The sequence below is a fragment of the Triturus cristatus genome, chromosome 10 (genome assembly GCF_964204655.1).
Source record: "Triturus cristatus chromosome 10, aTriCri1.1, whole genome shotgun sequence".
NCBI classification, from domain to species: Eukaryota; Metazoa; Chordata; class Amphibia; order Caudata; family Salamandridae; genus Triturus; species Triturus cristatus.
Window position 1 is genome coordinate 634,266,676 of NC_140593.1, and position 18,853 is coordinate 634,285,528.

The 18,853-nt window shown below is 50.4% G+C and overlaps 1 protein-coding gene across 2 annotated transcripts in view; it reads right to left on the reverse strand.

Moving 5' to 3' along the window:
• GTF3C1 (general transcription factor IIIC subunit 1) overlaps positions 1–18,853 on the reverse strand; it is a 1,956,011-nt gene that overhangs the window by 1,744,201 nt on the left and 192,957 nt on the right. The window lies entirely within an intron of this gene.

Consider the following 18,853-nt stretch of genomic DNA (forward strand, 5'->3'; position numbering starts at 1 on the left):
CGGGCAGACAGGGGACCATCTAAATGAACTTGTTTGCGCAAGTCAAGACTATAAACATGACAAAATGATGACAAAGTCAGAGGAAATATGGATTTTAATGTAGGAAATCAGTTGGAAATTTGAATGAATAAGGGAACTCTCTGAAACTTCCAGTAGACTAACACCAGACAGCATAGCAAAAGGCTATCCAATTTAAAGGAGACACAAACCGCTGCATGGTGAGTGCAAAGAGACCTCAACAGTATACATCCACAAACTGCCTGATAAATTAATGTAAGGCACAGGCTCATACAAACGGACTCAAAGGGAGCAACTGCTAAAGGGGGCGGACCCAAAATTATTTTCTGGTCATTTGTTTTCACAAAAGGACTTGGCTCCACCAGACCCAAAATGATAGCCATGGTCTTGGAACCGGTCATCTTGGAAAAGGGTTTAACACCAACCTAATGACTAACAATGCTGTATTGTATCTTTTTGTAATCTTTCTTTTGGTCTTAAAATAACCTGTAAAACGCTCCAATAACTTTGGGTCTAGCCAGCGCTATATAAAACTCAAAACAATAATAATAACTGCAGGATGTGTTGTGGAGTGAATAGTCTGAATAATTTTGCTATACCTACCAAGTAGCACCATGCCTTTATTTACCCATCAATAAAACGTGTTGGTTAGGCAGAAGGCTCTTCTATTTCGGGGCTTGCATCTCATGCTCCCATTTACATGTAAAAGTTCTGACGTGCTAAGTCCTACCAATTGGAAAGATGGAACTGGCTGAAGGTGTCACGCAGACTAGTGACCTCTGGCAGGTGTGCATGTATAACTCACAGCTATATAAATACATCAGTCATCCATATGAAAAGCTAATATTCTCTTTCACACATAAACCAGAGAAAGATGGTAAGCTGGTTCAGAGATAGATCTGGACTTATGTCTTAGGTGGAGAGGTGTGGTGCAGCGGCCAGGGCAGCTGTCTTCGGAGCACAGGGCCCATGGTTCGATCCCCGGCTCCGGCGGCAGATCAGCTCAGCACCATGTGACTCTGGGCAATAACTCACTTAATTTCCACGACGGCCCCCAGCGCCTTGAGACCCGTAAGGGTGAGTAGTTCGCGCTTTACAAATACCGGATATAGATTTAGGTGCAGGTCACAGATTCAAATTACATGAAACTGTTGCAAGGTATCTGAAATGTTTCAAATATGGTGTTTTAGAACACGATACCTTAAAATGAATAAAACCGGTTATTATGGCCGCTAGCTTTCTGGACTAGTCAGATCATGGATGACTGGCTGTTGTCTTTTCTACATCAAATGCACGCTGTTGTGAGGACACCATAGCTGTGAAGAGACCACATGGCATGTACTTCATTTTCCCAGACAGTCCTGGCTTTTTAGCCAAAACCACCTTGAATATTTTGTTACATATTCACATTTTACTAGCTTCAAAATCTCAATATGTACACAGCACTTGACAAATTTACTACATGATTTGACATATTACAAATTATGAATCCAGTTATGTACCCCATCTACAAATTTAGCAATACCACTCTGACTTTCAATGCCAAAAAAGGATTTTGATTTTGACAGAACCATTGTACTATTTGTGTGAAGGAAACGTGAATATAACATGCAAAAACAATTTGCTGGTTTTCCCCAATAGTTTTAAAGATTGAGTTTCTTTTTTAAATGCGCACCTATGATACAAAATCATGCATTTTTTTCTAGCTAGTGTCACATTGATTTACCATGCAATAAATATATTTGACAAAACTTCTTTAGAGAACACAGTACACTATACAGACGAATACAAAACATTTTTATAATAAACTGGACAGAGAAGGTGCTATCTATCTAGCTAAACTGAACAATGTGCATCTTAGCAACTTGAGCTTACACCGGACCCGGATGTCCCCCCTTCTATGGTCATAGATAAGCCAATTTACTTCAGTGCTTTATTTTCCTGGACTGTCAAACCTGAAAAAACCCTGAAGAAACGTAGCTAAGGATGACCGCTACAAAACCTCATATGTACGTGATTTAATGGAGTCTTCTAATGCTACTTCATACATGTAAACAGTATTGGCTATATGAGCAATGATCTTGACAACCTGAATCTCATTTGGTTTATCCAATGCAACGACGTCCGGGCAGGATTCATGAACATTTTTAAGTATATTTTTAGACACTGCTGCAGCGATATAATCTTATTTACTGAAGTGAAACACAGTTGTCCAAGACATTAACGTCTTTGAATCTTTTAAATATTTTTACAAAATATGTGTTGCTTGATTTGCAAACAAAAACCTTTGCTTACTCAGCTCATGCTTTGGCACTTTGTGGGAAATGTATTAATTTGCTGGCTTTCTTGTCCCCAACAGGGAACATGTGTGTTACTGAATGCTGTTTTCAGAAGCCTATCAGATAAATCACCTGAAGAACATGGGAGGGAAAAGCAGATTGTGGTGAAAGCCATTAGGTGGGGGTTCAGTACCACAGGCACTATAGGTATTTGTAATAATGCATTTTGCAAGCACTGAGGTGGGAATTTAGGGAGATCCAAATGTAAAGGGGTTCTGGAATCTAGACTGGAAGATATTGGCTATTATATTCTGAAAGATTTTTGGGAGGCATGGTATGGCTTTCCTCTGGACCAACAGGCAAATCAGCAAGTCTGGCAGTAATGATAACTTAAGGAGTCAAGCGTGAAATCTTGACTTATCCTGAAACCCATTTTGCAAATAATAGTAAAGAGTTTGAAGGAAGGAAAAAGTGGATAGCCAGAACGGCAGACAAAGTCATTGTGTCCACCCACCCACTACCATATCATGACCTCTGTTTTATCAGTGTTATGTTGTGAGGAGTTTACAACTATCCAGGGAGCTATGTATATCAAATTAACTAATTGTATCATACCCACCTATGTTAGGGTCTATCTGTGCCCAAACTACGCATAGAAAAGGGAAGACAGATATGCCTTTGGTGTGGGACCAGTGTGGCAGTAATGCCCGTCCACATTCATCAATTCTCAACTGGGAATGTTTTTCCAACAGGTGTATGTCGAAATATAGACTATGGAAGCACTAAGTTATGAAAACCTGGCGAAAATATAGAGGACTAAAATATCGCTAAGTTTAGTGCATTTTTAAAGTATGGGTTTCCTTTAACTCTATATATATATATGTACCTTGACTCTACACTTACCTCCACAGTCTTTTTTGAGTCCTCAATATTTTGTCTACGCAATTCTGGTATCACAATCTTCTGAAGTTTATAGTAACGTGGAATATTGTTATAAGCAGGTCCCTTGTTGTACACCAAAGAATTTAACAAAAAGGCCGACAATTAGCCTCCTCTCATAGTGAATGAAATTGCTCAACGTCAGGGCCTTTTTATTAGCAGTGACAACATATGGGGTGAACTGTGAAAATCATATTTGCTATCTCCAGTAGCAGGGGCCAGATAAAACCTACCTTAAGAGAAGTACAATATTTACTTGGTTGGAAAAGTACAGGGATCATTAAGTTCATAACAAACTAATTCACTTTATAAACACATATAACAAAACAATTACATAGGAAAAGCAGACAACATTTTAAGAAGCCTGCAATATCCGCTATGTCGGTTCCAGTTTCAAAAGTTCCTTGCAGATTAGCTAAAAGCATGCACATATCATCCATTCTAAAAGCTCCCGAGACAGGCACAACATTTCATTTGCTAAAAGTACGGACCAAGGCAGCATATAAAGGGCCCAGACAGCCACTACTTTACCTCTCACAGCACAGAGCTTGCTCTATCTTCTGGAGATAAGGGGGCTTGTGTATTGGCGTTATGTCTAGGCAAGGCTGTGTGCCGTGTGATCTGTCATCAGAGAAATAGGAGCAAGTTACAGCATAGCGCATTGTATTTTAATTCCATCTATATAGCGCTTACTACCCCTGACAAGGCGTCAAAGTGCTTTGTCAAGCCAGTGTCAATCAGCCAGAGTGCGAGTCAGTCAGCCAGAGTGCGAGTCAGCCAGAGTGTCAGAGTGCGAGTCAGTCAGCCAGAGTGCGAGTCAGTCAGCCAGAGTGCGAGTCAGTCAGCCAGAGTGTCAGAGTGCGAGTCAGAGTGCGCCAGCATCAATCAGCCAGCCAGCGTCAGTCATAAAGCCAGTGTCAGTCAGCCAGCGTCGGGGGTAGCATTCCACCCTTCTAGAGGGAGAGACATGTTCACACTGGCTAAACCCGGTAGGACTTTCCTGAGCCCTGGCATCACAAAATGGATGCCTTTGCCACAGACACGGGTCTGTCCTCCTGCTGTTGACCGAAACTTCAGCAGGGAAGGCCTGGACAATAGGTTTCCTGTCCAAGGGAGGTGTAACCACCTCCCCAGACAGGCAGATGTGTATTGGGGCTGGGCGGGAGCACTCTGGTGCTTTGAAGTCCTGCACTGGGAGCACGTTTGGTGTCCCTGTGCATAGTCCAGTTCAAACCGGTTGCAGGGGCTACCTGCCCCTGCTCTGGCACAAAACTGGACAAAGGAAATGGGAGTAACCACCCCTCTTTCCAAGCCTACCCATAGGTGGGGCCTTAGAGTTAGTCCATCCCCTAAACTTACTACAAGTATAGGAATCCAGTCCCTAGGAATTTAGATTACCCTGGACGAAACTCTGCAACATATATCCTGGACCTTTGACTTTCTATCACGACAAGAAGACGGACGAAATCTCCCTTGGGGTCAAGGAGTAACTCCCCTTCTTGGCAGGCACCAAAGAAGCAACTGACCGGTCTGCATCCCTGAAGCTCCCGCCGGACGCCGAAGTCTTTGCATCACCAGAGGTGGATTTCCAGACTAACCTGAGACTACCCTGAGTCCACAGCAAAGCTGAGGCCTGTGGCTATCGTGGGTGACATGGAACCGTGACCCCTGGACACCGTGATCTTTTGCAGCAACACTATCCTCCTGGACCTCCTCGAAGTTGTGCTTTGGGCTCCGAGTAGCCCCAGCCTTGAACACCTCCTGCACCGAAGATAGTTGGCCTCCACTCCACGAGTGACCCGTGGGCCAGCTTCAAGTGCTCCTAAGCGATCGCTAGCCCGTAGGCTAGCAAGTCCCCACGAAGGCAACTCCTTTTCTGCTTGGGATTTCCTGGTTGCTCCAGACGTGCCCTGACTTGCCCTCGCTGGGTGAGTCCCTCAGACCTTGCTGGTCTGCACCGCAGTCCTTTCTCTGAATTCCAGTGACTTGCCGTTGCCAAGGCTTGTTCGGTCCATTCTGGTCGCTGACACCGCAGCACTCGACAGACTTCGTGGGACAGCTCGAATCCGGCTCGTGGACTTCGACGCCTCCTGGACCTCGCGGCTGAAGAGTCAAGACACCCATCAACTCACCCGAAGCACCCGACATCTGTGGGCATTGGTCCATCCTGCCCTCGGTCACTCCCAAGTGACCCAGACTCTGTCCTCTCTGCTTTCAGGTTCCTTCCATCCTAGATCGGACACTTCTCCTCTTCACGGCAGCAGCAGTTCTTTGCAGGCTTCCATTGAAATTGACGACGCGACCCGACACCAAAAGACACCTATGCACCCGGCTTTCCTGGGTGAGGTAACTCTAGTACTCCAGTGCTCCCGTGGGTGCTGGCCCTAGAACTTCTTAAGTCCAAAAGGGTTTGGTCCTGACTCGATTAGAAGTGTCCCTAATCTTTAAATTTCCAACCGTGACATTGCCCATAGAAGATAACGGGAACCCGCAGTTGTGTTCTCACACTGCATACAGTCCCCGTGGGTCCCCTGTGCCACTACCTTGGGTGGTTCCTTGGGCTCCCAGCGATTCTACAGGCTCTAGGCCTTGTGTCTAGTTCAGTCGTGGTTCTTATACCACTTTTTTGGTATATGGTTTGGAACGCCCCTAGGGCTCAAATGTGTATTTGTGCATTACTGATGATTGCTATCTTGTAACTTAAGTACTTCGAACTCCAGTCTCATAAAGAGACTAGAGGGGTGTGTGTTAACCTAAATCCATATATTTTAAATATATACCTGGTGTGGTTCCTTTTCATTTGGTCATTCAAGAGATTATAGACTGGTAAAACAAGCTGCTTTACATTCCTTCAAGACATAGCCTGAAGGCTGCTCTCCATAGCTATAACAAGGATAGCTTTCAATAAAGGTTGTCTTTAACCTATCACCATAAGGGATTGTTTGGACTGATACAAGGTGCCCACTAGAACTAGTGGACAGCATTTAACAGGCCACCTTCTCACAAGCTAGTTTCTCTGGCTCTACAGCAGCTCTGCTGACCTGGTTCTTAGGCTCTGGAGCAGCTCTGCTGACCTGGAACTAGTGGACAGCATATATCAGGCCACCATCTCACAGTGAGTGACAGTGAGTGACAGTGAGTGTCAGCCAGTGTCAACCAGCCAGCGTCAGCCAGCGTGAGTGTCAGTGAGTGAATGTGAGTGTGAGTGAGTTTCAGTGAGTGAGTTTCAGCGAGTGAGTGACAGCGAGTGAGTGACAGCGAGTGAGTGACAGCGAGTGAGTGACAGCGAGTGAGTGACAGCGAGTGAGTGACAGCGAGTGAGTGTCAGCAATTGCGTGTCAGCAAGTGAGTGTCAGTCAGTTGCAGTCAGTCAGTTGCAGTCAGTCAGTCAGTCAGTCAGTCAGTCAGTCAGTCAGTCAGTCAGTCAGTCAGTCAGCCAGTCAGTCAGCCAGCCAGCCAGCCAGCCAGCCAGCCAGCCAGCCAGCCAGCCAGCCAGCCAGCCAGCCAGCCAGCGTCAGTCAGCGTCAGTCAGCGTCAGTCAGCGTCAGTCAGCGTCAGTCAGAGTGTAGGAGAGTAGGATCTGCACTTATGTTGCCCCCACTTTTTTTCTGATGTTAACACTGGTTTCTGGCTATAGTCTGGCTGGGTCCCTGCTAATCAGGGCCCCAGTCTCTCTGTTCTCTCTAAACAACTTGGAGTGCATACTAGATGCACTAGTGATTGGATACTGTGGTACCTTATGAGTCCCTAGTATATGGTACCAAGGGCATAGGTACTTCACAGGCCTACCAGGGGCTGAAGCATGTATTATGCCACCCCTGGGAAGCAGACTAAATCTGACACCACAGGCCTGCTACTGCAGCCTGGGCGAGGTAGTGTTAGCACTCCTCACATGTCGTGTTTGGTGTCAAACGCCTTGGAATCATACCCCCACACCAGTAAGTGGTGTGGGAGTATGATCTCACCCTTCTAGAGGGATAGACATGTACCTACTGTGGAAACGCGGTAGACTCCTGAAAGAGCCCTGGCATCACAAAATGGATGCCACCAGCACAGACACTGGGCTGCCCTCCTGCTGCTGACCGAAACTCGCAGTGGAGGAGGCCCAACAATAGGCATCCTGTCACAGGGTGGTGTCACCACCTTCCAGACAGGATTTAGTGTATTGGGGCTGGGTGGGTGCACTCCTAGAGTGCTTTGAAGTCCTGCACTGGGGGAGCAGTAGGCTCCTCTGTGCATATGCCAGGTCAAACCGGTTCAGGGGCTACCTGCCCCTGCTCTGGCGCGAAACTGGACAAGGGGAAGTGGGTGTAACCACCCACTCCCCTGACCCTCCCAGAGGAGTGGTCATACAGCTAGTCCCTCCCTTTCCTTTAGTATAAGATAGGGAAACCTTGCCATTGCAAACTAGATATCCCTGGACGACGCTCTACAAGAAGAATACTGGACCTTCGATGTTCCACTACGTGTGGAAGACTGAAGAATCTCCCTTGGAGTCAAGGAGTGACTCCCCTGCTTGGCAGGCAACAAAACTTTTAATAAACGGTCGCAAACTTTCCCGCTCCCGCCGAAGTCCGAAGTCACTGCAGCCCCGGAAGTGGATTTCCTGACTTCTCGACGGCCATCGTGAGTCCCCAGCAAAGCTGAGGCAAGTGGACCCCACGAGTGACGAGGAACAGCAATACCCGGGTACCGTGCACTATTGTCGAGTGCAACCCCTTCACGACGTTCTACGAACTTGTGCATTGGACCACGTGTGGTCCAAGCCTACAGCAGGATTTCCCTCGAAAATCAGAGGCCTACCTCGTCCCGAGGGCTCTTGTAAAGTGAATCCTCACGATGCGTCTTTGCGATCCCTTGCCAGTTGGCTTGTGGGTCCCCTGAAGACTTTGTCATCGAACCAAAGGGTTCCCCTGGTTGCTCCAGGCCTGCCCTGACTTACCCTCGCTGGGTGAGTCCCTCAGACCTTGCTGGTCTGCACCGCTGACTTTCTTCACTTTCCACGAGACTTGCTGTTGCCAAGGCTTGTTGGCTCCAATACGGTTGCCGACACCTCAGTATGGTGCAGACATCGTGGGACACTCCGAATCCAGCTCCTGGTTGTCGTCGACGCCTCCTGGCTGAAGAGTCAATACACCGGTGATCACCTGAAATCACCCGACAACTGTGGGCATCCATCTTCCTGGGCCCAGGTCACTGGCAAGTGACTTTGAACACTGTCTTCTCTGCTTTCAGGTCTTCTTTCTTCAGAATCCATCCTTGGATTCCACCGGACACTTCTCCTGTCTTCACAAGCAGCAAGTCTTCTTTGGCACCCAATGAAAACGACGCCGCGACCCGACACCAACAGACACCTATGCACCCGGCTTCCCTGGGTGAGGTAACTCGTGCACTCCGGTGCTCCCGTGTGTGTTGGCCCTATAACTACTTAACTTGTAAGTGACTTGCTTGTAGACTCTCCCAAAGTACCCTAGAACTTTAAAATTCCAACCGCGAAGTCTATTGGGATCCGCGGCTGTGTTCTCACACTTTAAGCGTCTCCCGTGGGACCTTTACTTACCTGCCTTGGGTGGATTAGTGAGGCCCCAGTGCTTCTGAAGACCTTAGGCCTTCTCCCTTCTCAAGTCGTTGTTCCTATACCTCTTTTTTACTATATGGTCTGGTACGCCCCTAGGGCCCCAGCCATGTAAGTGCTTAATTTGTTGGGAAACATCGATTTGTGCATATGTTCCTGACTTCTAATCTCATAAAGAGATTAGTAGAGTGTGTCTAGAAATAAATACATATATATTTTATACATATATACACCTGTGTGGTGTCCTTTCATTTGGTAATTCAAGAGATTATAAGGTAAAACAAGCTGCTTTACATTCCTCAGAGACTTAGCCTGAAGGCTGCTCTCCACAGCTACCACTAGGATAGCTTTCTTTAAAAGGTTCTCTTAAACCTATCTACCATAAGAGTCGAATTGGACTGGTGCAAGATGGCCACTTTAAACTAGTGACAAGCATATGCCAGGCCAACTTCTCACAGTGAGTGTCAGTGAGCGTCAGTCAGCGAGTGTCAGTGAGCGTCAGTCAGCGAGTGTCAGTGAGCGTCAGTCAGCGAGTGTCAGTGAGCGTCAGTCAGCGAGTGTCAGTGAGCGTCAGTCAGCGAGTGTCAGTGAGCGTCAGTCAGTGAGCGTCAGTCAGCGAGTGTCAGTGAGCGTCAGTCAGCGAGTGTCAGTCAGCGAGCGTCAGTCGGCGAGTGAGCGTCAGTCGGCGAGTGAGCGTCAGTCGGCGAGTGAGCGTCAGTCGGCGAGTGAGCGTCAGTCGGCGAGTGAGCGTCAGTCGGCGAGTGAGCGTCAGTCGGCGAGTGAGCGTCAGTCGGCGAGTGAGCGTCAGTCAGCGAGTGTCCGTCAGCGAGTGTCAGTCAGCGAGTGTCAGTCACTCAGCGAGTGTCAGTCACTCAGCGAGTGTCAGTCAGTCAGCGAGTGTCAGTCAGTCAGCGAGAGTCAGTCAGCGAGTGTCAGTCAGTCAGCGAGTGTCAGTCAGTCAGTGAGCGAGTGTCAGTCAGTGAGAGAGTGTCAGTCAGTCAGAGAGTGTCAGTCAGTCAGCGAGCGCCTGCCAGTCCGTGTGCGAGTGTCAGTGCGCGAGTGTCAGTGCGCGAGTGTCAGTCCGCGAGTGTCAGTCCGCGAGTGTCAGTCCGCGAGTGTCAGTCCGCGAGTGTCAGTCCGCGAGTGTCAGTCCGCGAGTGTCAGTCAGCGTCAGTCAGTGACAGCGAGTGACAGCATCAGTCAGGCAGAGCGAGTGAGTGTGAGTGAGTGAGTGAGTGAGTGAGTGTGAGTGAATGTCAGCGTCAGTCAGCGTGAGTGTCAGTCAGCGTGAGTGTCAGCGCCAGCCAGTCAGCCCCAGCCAGTCAGCCCCAGCCAGTCAGCGTCAGGTCAGTGTGAGTCAGTCAGCCAGCGTCAGCCAGCCAGTCAGCCAGCGTCAGCCGGCCAGCCAGCGTCAGTCAGTGTCAGCGTCAGTCAGCCAGCAAGTGACAGTGAGCGTCAGCGAGTGACAGTGAGCGTCAGCAAGTGAGTGTCAGCCAGTGTCAGCGTCAGTCAGCCAGCCAGAGTCAGTCAGCCAGCAAGTGTCGTCGAGTGTCAGTGAGTGAGCGTAAGCGAGTGAGAGTCAGCGAGCGTCAGTGAGCGTCAGCCAGTGTCCGTGTCAGCCAGTGTCCGCGTCAGCCAGTGTCCGCGTCAGCCAGTGTCCGCGTCAGCCAGTGTCCGCGTCAGCCAGCGTCAGCCAGCGTCCGCGTCAGCCAGCGTCCGCGTCAGCCAGCGTAGGCGTCAGCCAGCATCCGCGTCAGCCAGCGTCCGCGTCAGCCAGCGTCCGCGTCAGCCAGCGTCCGCGTCAGCCAGCGTCCGCGTCAGCCAGCGTCCGCATCAGCCAGCGTCCGCATCAGCCAGCGTCCGCATCAGCCAGCGTCCGCGTCAGTCAGTCAGTCAGCCAGCCAGCGTCAGTCAGCCAGCCAGCGTCAGTCAGCCAGCCAGCGAGCATCAGTCAGCGAGCGAGCGATAGCGAGTGAGAGTGAGAAGTTGGCCTGGTATATGCTGTTCACTAGTTAAAGTGGACACCTTGCACCAGAACAATTCGACTCTTATGGTAGATAGGTTTAAGACAACCTTTAAAAGAAAGCTATCCTAGTGGTAGCTGTGGAGAGCAGCCTTCAGGCTAAGTCTTTAGAGGAATGTAAAGCAGCTTGTTTTACCTTATAATCTCATGAATTACTAAATGAAAGGACACCACACAGGTATATATATATCAAATATATATGTATTTATTACTAAATACACTCTACTAATCTCTTTATGAGATTAGAAGTCAGGAACATATGCACAAATCAACATTTCACAATAAGTTAAGCACAAATATGTCTGGGGCCCTAGGGGCGTACCAGACCATATACTAAAAAAGAGACTTAAGAACAATGACTTGAGAAGGGACAAGGCCTAGGGCCTTCAGAAGCACAGGGGCCTCACTAATCCACCCAAGGCAGGTAAGTAAAGGACCCACGGGAGACGCATGCAGTGAGAACACAGCCGCGGATCCCAATAGACCCCTATGGAGCAAGTCGCGGTTGAAATGAATATGCTACTTACCAGTATGCATCTGTTCTTGGCATGTAGGGCTGCTGACATTCATATCTGTGCATAGATCGCCGCCTAGTGTTGGGTCCGGATGTTTGCACGTTGTTGTCCTGGAAGAGTCTTCGAAGTATCCTTGGATAGGTGACTCCTCCCCTGGACTACAGTGCGCATGGGCATCCTCTCCATCCTCAGATTGTTTTTCGCCATTGTGGCAGTGATGGAGTAGATACAGAAAGTGATGACCATGCTTGCAGTAATTCTGAGAGCTGCAGCTGCGACAGGCGCCGGGGAGGAGGGAGGGCGATATGAATGTCAGCAGCCCTACATGCCAAGAACAGATGCATACTGGTAAGTAGCATATTCAGTTCGAGGCATGTGGGCTGCTGAATTCATATCTGTGCATAGAATACATAGCAGTGCCCTCTATTAGCGGCGGCTACCCGTGCCAGCTGCAGCGGTCTGAAAAAGTGTCTTGAGAACAGCCTGTCCTACAGCTGCCTGCTGTTTTGACTGCACATCTACACAATAGTGTTTTGTAAATGTGTGTGTAGTGGACCATGTGGCTGCTCTGCATATATCATGCAGGGGAATATTTCCTAGGAAGGCCATGGAAGCCCCCAACTTACGTGTTGAGTGGGCTCGTGGTGGAATAGTTAATGTGCGTTTTGCCTTTTGATAACAGATTTGAATACACTTAACTATCCATCTGGCTATCCCTGCTTTGGAGATGGCGTTACCTTTGTGGTGTGGGGCAAAGGCAACGAACAGTTGTTTTGTCTTCCTGAATGGTTTAGTCCTGTCGATGTAGTACATAAGGGCCCTCCGTACATCTAGTGTATGTAGTGCCCTTTCTGCAACAGTTTGTGGGTTTTGGAAGAAAACGGGCAGTTCAATAGTCTGATTCATGTGGAACTGCGATATTACCTTGGGCATGAATTTGGGGTTGGTACGTAGTACGACCCTGTTGGCGTGAACCTGAATAAATGGCTCTTGAACGGTTAGTGCCTGGAGTTCACTAACTCTTCTTAGGGAAGTGATCGCTACTAGGAAGGCCACTTTCCAGGTAAGGAATTGAATCTCGCATGAGTGTAGAGGTTCAAAGGGTGGACCCATCAGGCGTGTGAGGACCAAGTTGAGGTTCCACATTGGAGCCGGTGGGTGACTAGGTGGAATGACTCGTTTGAGCCCTTCCAAGAATGCTTTGATGGCAGGCACTCTGAATAGAGAGAGGTGCTGCCTGGTTTGCAGATAGGCTGATATTGCAGTCAAATGGACACGTATAGAGGTGTACGCCAGATTGCATCGGTATAGGTGTAAGAGGTAACAGATGATGTTGTGGATGGATGCGTCCAGCGGGTTGATGTCATTATTACCGCAATAAATGACGAACCTTTTCCATTTGGCTGCATAGCAAGCCCTGGTAGTGGGTCTCCTGGCCTCCTTGATGATGTCCATACAGTCAGGTGGCAGGTTGAGATAGCCAAACTCTAGGACTTCAGGAGCCAGATCGCCAGGTTCAGCTGTTGCGGATCTGGGTGCTGAACCTCTCCATGGTTCTGCGTCAAATGCGCGGGTTTGATCCGCAGCCTTTGATGCGGCACCACGGAAAGTTCGAGGAAGGTGGTGTACCACGGCTGGCGTGCCCACGTGGGAGCAACTAGGACGAGTGTCAGGGAGTGTTGTCGTAGTTTGCGAGCCACCAGCGGTATCAGCGGCGCTGGGGGAAAAGCGTACGCAAATCTGCCGGACCAGTTCATCCATATCGCATTGCCCTGCGACTGCGGATGTGGGAATCTGGCGGCGAAGCTTTGGCATTTTGCGTTTTCGCTTGTCGCGAATAGGTCTATTTCTGGATGACCCCACTGCTGGAAGTACGGTTGGAGTACTGATGGGTGTAACTCCCACTCGTGCATCTGGTGGCTGTGTCTGCTGAGCAGATCCGCCATCTGGTTGTCCTTGCCAGGGAGGTGTTCCGCCATGAGGAACATGTTCCTCTGAATGGCCCACTTCCACATGCTCTGAGCCAGATGAGACAACTGTGGAGAGTGTGTTCCTCCCTGCTTCTGTATGTAGTACATGGCAGTCATGTTGTCCGTCCGGATCAACACGACTTTGTTGCACAGATGTACTTTGAATGCCTTCATGGCCAGGAAGATTGCCATCAGTTCCAGAAGGTTGATGTGCATCTTCTTCTGTTGTGTCGTCCATAGTCCCTGCACTGTGTAGTGGAGTACATGAGCTCCCCATCCCTGGAGAGACGCGTCCGCTGTCAGTACTACTTGCGGAACAGGCTCTTGGAACGGTCGGCTCTTGCAAAGGTTTTGTGGATTCCACCAATGCAGAGAGTTGTATGCCCGACCGCTCACCAACACTAGGTCTTTCAACTGTCCTTGAGCCTGATTCCACTGACGTGCTAGGCACTCCTGAAGTGGGCGCATATGTAACCTCGCGTGCGGGACTATGAAGATGCAGGAGGCCATCATGCCTATCAACTGCATAAACACTCGCGCTGGAAGCGAGTGATTGGGTTTGAACTTGGAGATCAGCAGTTGTATGCTGTTGATCCTCACTAAATTTGGCTGAGCTGTGGCCGCCAGTGTGTCTATAGTCGCACCTAGGTACTGTTGTACGTGTGCGGGCTGGAGATGGGACTTTGGGTAATTTAGTGAGAATCCCAGACTGTGAAGAAGGTGAATGGTGCGGGACATGTGGCTTGCACATTGCTGGGCTGACTTCGCTTGAACGAGCCAGTCGTCTAGGTAGGGGTAGACGTGTATATGCTGCCTCCGTAAATGTGCTGCCACCGTAGCTAGGCACTTCGTGAAAACCCTGGGCGCTGTTGTCACGCCGAAGGGAAGGACTTTGAACTGATAGTGCTGCCCCTGAACAGTGAACCTGAGGTATTTTTTGTGTGAGGGGTGGATGGGTATGTGAAAGTACGCATCCTTGAGGTCCAGTGAGGCTAGGAAGTCTCCCTGCTTGAGAAGCGGAAGGACTTGCTGTAGGGTGAGCATGTGAAAGTGCTCTGAAAGAATGTACTGGTTCAGGGGTCTCAGGTCTAATATAGGCCTGAGCGACCCGTCCTTCTTTGGAATTAAAAAGTAGAGGGAGTAAACCCCCGTACCCTGCTCGTGGATGGGGACGACCTCTATAGCGCCTTTTAGAAGCATACTTTGCACCTCTTGCTGTAAGAGCGTTAAGTGCTCTGAGGACATAGGACGGTTTCTTGGTGGTATTGTGGGTGGAGTGGAGGTTAACTCCAGACAGTAACCGTATTTTACAATATCTTTGACCCACCTGTCCGTGGTGATGGAGTTCCACGTGGACAGGAACCTTTGTAGTCTTCCCCCGACAGGTGTTATGTGGTCGGGAGGAAGGGAGAGGGCGTCACTGCTTGTTCTTGGGGGAGGACCTGGTGTTGCCGTAGCCACGTCCTCTGCCCTTTGTACTGGAGCCACGATATCCACCTCGGGTGTTTTTATCGTAGGTGGTCTTTGTATTGCCTTTGTTATACGTTTGTTGTGACCCCTGTCCTCTACCTGCCCCCTTGTTTCCGGGGCGACGAAAGGAGCCGCTCCGAAAGGACTGAGTTTGGAGGGCGCCCATGGACTTTGCAGTGTCCGTGTCCTTTTTTATCTTTTCGAGGGTGGTGTCAACCTCTGGGCCGAATAAATAGTCGGGGTTGACGGGCTGGTTCAGTATGTTGTTTTGTACCTCAGGCTTGAATCCTGAGATTCGTAGCCAGGCATGTCGTCGCAGCATGACGCTTGTGTTTATGGCCCTGGCAGCCGTGTCTGCAGCATCTAGTGCACATTTGATGGAAGCATTTGTGAGTAGCTGTCCCTCTCTGATAAGAATTTCTGCACCTTCTTTGAACTGGTCAGGGAGATGTTGGAGTAGTTGCTCCAATGTGTCATAGTGCGCTCTATCGTAGCGAGCGAGGAGCGCTTGAGTGTTGGCTATGCGCCATATGTTGGCAGCCTGGGCGGCAACTCGCTTGACGGAGGTCTCTAGCACCTTGGACTCTTTGTCCGGGGGAGGAGCGTCACCTGTCGTTTGCGAGTGTGCCCTCTTGCGAGCATTCGCTACGACGATGGAGTCGAGTGGTAATTGTCCTTTGATGTAAGTAGGATCCCCAGGTGCTGATCTGTATTTTTTATCAATCCTGGGGTTTATCACTCGTGCCCTGGTGGGTTCCTTGAAAATGTCCTTAGCTGGTTTGAGGACCCCCTTCAGCATTGGCAGAGTTTTTACATGTCTTTCTGAGGATGCAAAAGTGTCCATTAGAAAGTCATCCTCGATGGTATCTGAGTGAAGCTGTACCCCATGGTTATTTGCAGCAAGTTCAATAAGAGCGTTGAACGCCGCAGTATCCTCCGTGGGAGATGTTTTTGCCCCATAGAGTTGTGGGTCCTGTGTATCGAGAGGTGCACTGGGGTCGGCAGTGTCGCCCCAAGTTTGATCAGGGTCCTGCTGGTCATCAGGGTCTGTGTCTACATGGTAGGGTGCTTGGTCATCCATGTAGTCCTCCAATGCATCCGTGTCGGAGCGTGTGGGGGAGAACCGGTGTGGATCCTGGTAGGAGGAATGGAACGGTTCATAAAGGAGAGGTCCTGATTCCACAGGCAGCTTCCTTTTTAGTGGGATCCTGAAAGGGTCCAATGGCGGTTCCGAAGTTATTCTTCGGTCGTGGAGAATCATCCTGCCAGTGTCGGCGTCGATGACACGTGACGGAGACGTCTCGTCCGGTGGAACCGGAGTCTGGGTAACCCGTGTCCTGAGTTGGAATATCTTCGGGATTGTTGACGGAGGCAAGCCGAAGGTAATGTTGGCTGGCCCCGTAGAGGTTGCTGGAGCTCCGATCGGGCTGGAACCCGACGGGTCTTTGAGGGCCGCCGTGGTTTTGTTGCTTTGCGTCGCAGCAGGCCGCACTTGGGGCGTCTTTGAGGCTTTGGCACCGGGCAGGTTCGTAGAGCCGGGCGTGGATTTTTTCGGTGCCGGCGGGTCCTCGAGTTGAGGTGTGGAGATCACCGTCGACGTCCTCGATACGTGAGGCATCGGCGTCGTCCAGGGAGCGACGCGAGGCGAAGCAGGCGGTATTGCCCTCGGTGCCGTTGGCGTCGGTAGCCGAGTAGGTTTCTCGGTGCCGATGGCCTTTTTCCGTTTGTCGACTCCGATGTCGCCCGATTCCAGTTCGGCACCGAAGTCCCTCTTGGTGCGGTCGGTGCCGACGCGTTGCGCTGGCGTCGAAGGCCTCGATCCGACCAGCGCCACTTTCAGTTTCGGTTTCGTATGAACCGGAGCAGCTTTCGGTTTCGGTTTTGTGGTAGGGAAACCAGCTGGCTTATGCAGCAATGGCTGCCGCTGAACGTCCGAGGCCGGGCCCGAGGGCGGGGCCGAAGAACTACGGGATGGGTCTCGGGTAAGGCCCGAAGGCGATCCCTCGACCGGAGCCAAAGGCTGTGGCGCTGGTGTTTCTTCGGTTTAAACAGGTAGGCCTTGTTCATCATTGGAGCTACTCTCTTCGGCCCCTAAGGCCTCCTCGTCGTCTCCTACCTCGGTGTCGTCTTCACCTCTGTGGAAGAGTGACTCGTCGCCCTCGTCCGATCCGGGGTCGTGTTCGGAAACGGGACTGGAGGGTATGACTTCTAATTCTTCGACGTCGGCCTCGTCGAAGATGTCTGTTGGGGCCGGTGCCGCGTGCCGCGCCTCGAGTCTCGCCGCTCTTCGGTTCCTTAGAGTCTTCTTGGAACGGAACCGGGCACAGGCCATGCATGTCGATTCGTCGTGGTCCGGCGAAAGGCATTTGTTGCACACCGGATGGACGTCGATGTGTGGGTACTTCGCATTGCATACCGGACACCTTTTGAATGGCGTCCTGGATTCCATCGTCGAAGTAGTCGATGGACAGGTAAATACAAAAGAAGTCGGTGCTGAAAGTTAGTAAACTAACAAAATGCTATCGAAACCCGATCGATAAACAGTACCGACGCGAACTAAAGGCCTTTTGGCCTCGACCAAATATTTTCCTAACTTGAGCTAAGATAGCACATCCGAACCCAATGGCGGAAAAAAACAATCTGAGGATGGAGAGGATGCCCATGCGCACTGTAGTCCAGGGGAGGAGTCACCTATCCAAGGATACTTCGAAGACTCTTCCAGGACAACAACGTGCAAACATCCGGACCCAACACTAGGCGGCGATCTATGCACAGATATGAATTCAGCAGCCCACATGCCTCGAACATTTAAGGTTTTAGGATACTTCGGGAAAGTTTACAAGCAAGTCACTTACAGGGTAAGTAGTTCTAGAGCCAACACACACAGGAGCACCGTAGTGCTGGAGTTACCTCACCCAGGGAAGCCGGGTGCATAGGTGTCTTTTGGTGTCAGGTCGAGGCATCGTTTTCAATAGGAGCCAAAGAAGACTTGCTGCTTGTGAAGACAGGAGAAGTGTCCGGTGGAATCCAAGGCTGGATTCAGAAGAAGGAAGACCTGAAAGCAGAGGGGACAGTGTTCAAAGTCACTTGGCAGTGACTCGGGCAAGGAAGATGGGTGCCCACAGTCGTCGGGTGATTTCCGGTGATCACGGGTGTCTTGACTCTTCTGCCACGAGGTCCAGGAGGCTTCGACGACAACCAGGAGGTAGATTTGACGTGTCCCACTAAGTCTGCGGCTTACTGTGGTGTCCGTGACCAGATTGGAGCCAACAAGCCTTGGTAACAGCAAGTCTCGTGGAAAGGACAAAAAGTCAGCGGTGCAGACCAGCAAGGTCTGAGGGACTCACCCAGCGAGGGTAAGTCAGGGCAGGCCTGGAGCAACCAGGGGAGTGCTTTGGAACTGTATAAAAGTCTTCAGGGGACCCACAAGCCAACCGGCAAGGGAACGCGAAGACGCCTCGGAGGATTCACTCAACAGGGGCCCACAGTCACTCGGGACAAGGTAGGACTCTGATCTTCGGTGGAAATCCTGCTGGAGGCTTGGAACACACGTGGTCCAATGCACAAGTTCGTAGAACGTCGTGAAGGGGTTGCACTTCCTCGTCACTCGTGGGGTCCACTTGCCTCAGCGTCGCTGGGGACTCACGATGGCCTTAGAGAAGTCAGGGAATGCTCTTCCTGGGCTGCAGGGACTTCGGACTCCGGCAGGAACGGGAAAGTTTGCGACCGTTGATGCAAAGTTTTGGTGCCTGCCAAGCAGGGGTCACTCCTTGACTCCAAGGGAGATCCTTCAGTCTACCAGAGGTAGTGGAACGTCGAAGGTCCAGGATTCTTCTTCAGAGCATCGTCCAGGGATATCTAGTTTGCAAAGACAAGGGTTCCCTAACTTATACTAGAAGGAAGGGAGGGACTAGCTCTATGACCCCACGTATGGGAGGGTCAGGGGAGTGGGTGGCTACACCCACATCCCTTTGTCCAGTTTCGCACCAGAGCAGGGGCAGGTAGCCCCTGAGCCGGTTTGAACTGGCATATGCAGAGAGGAGCCTACTGCTCCCCCAGTGCAG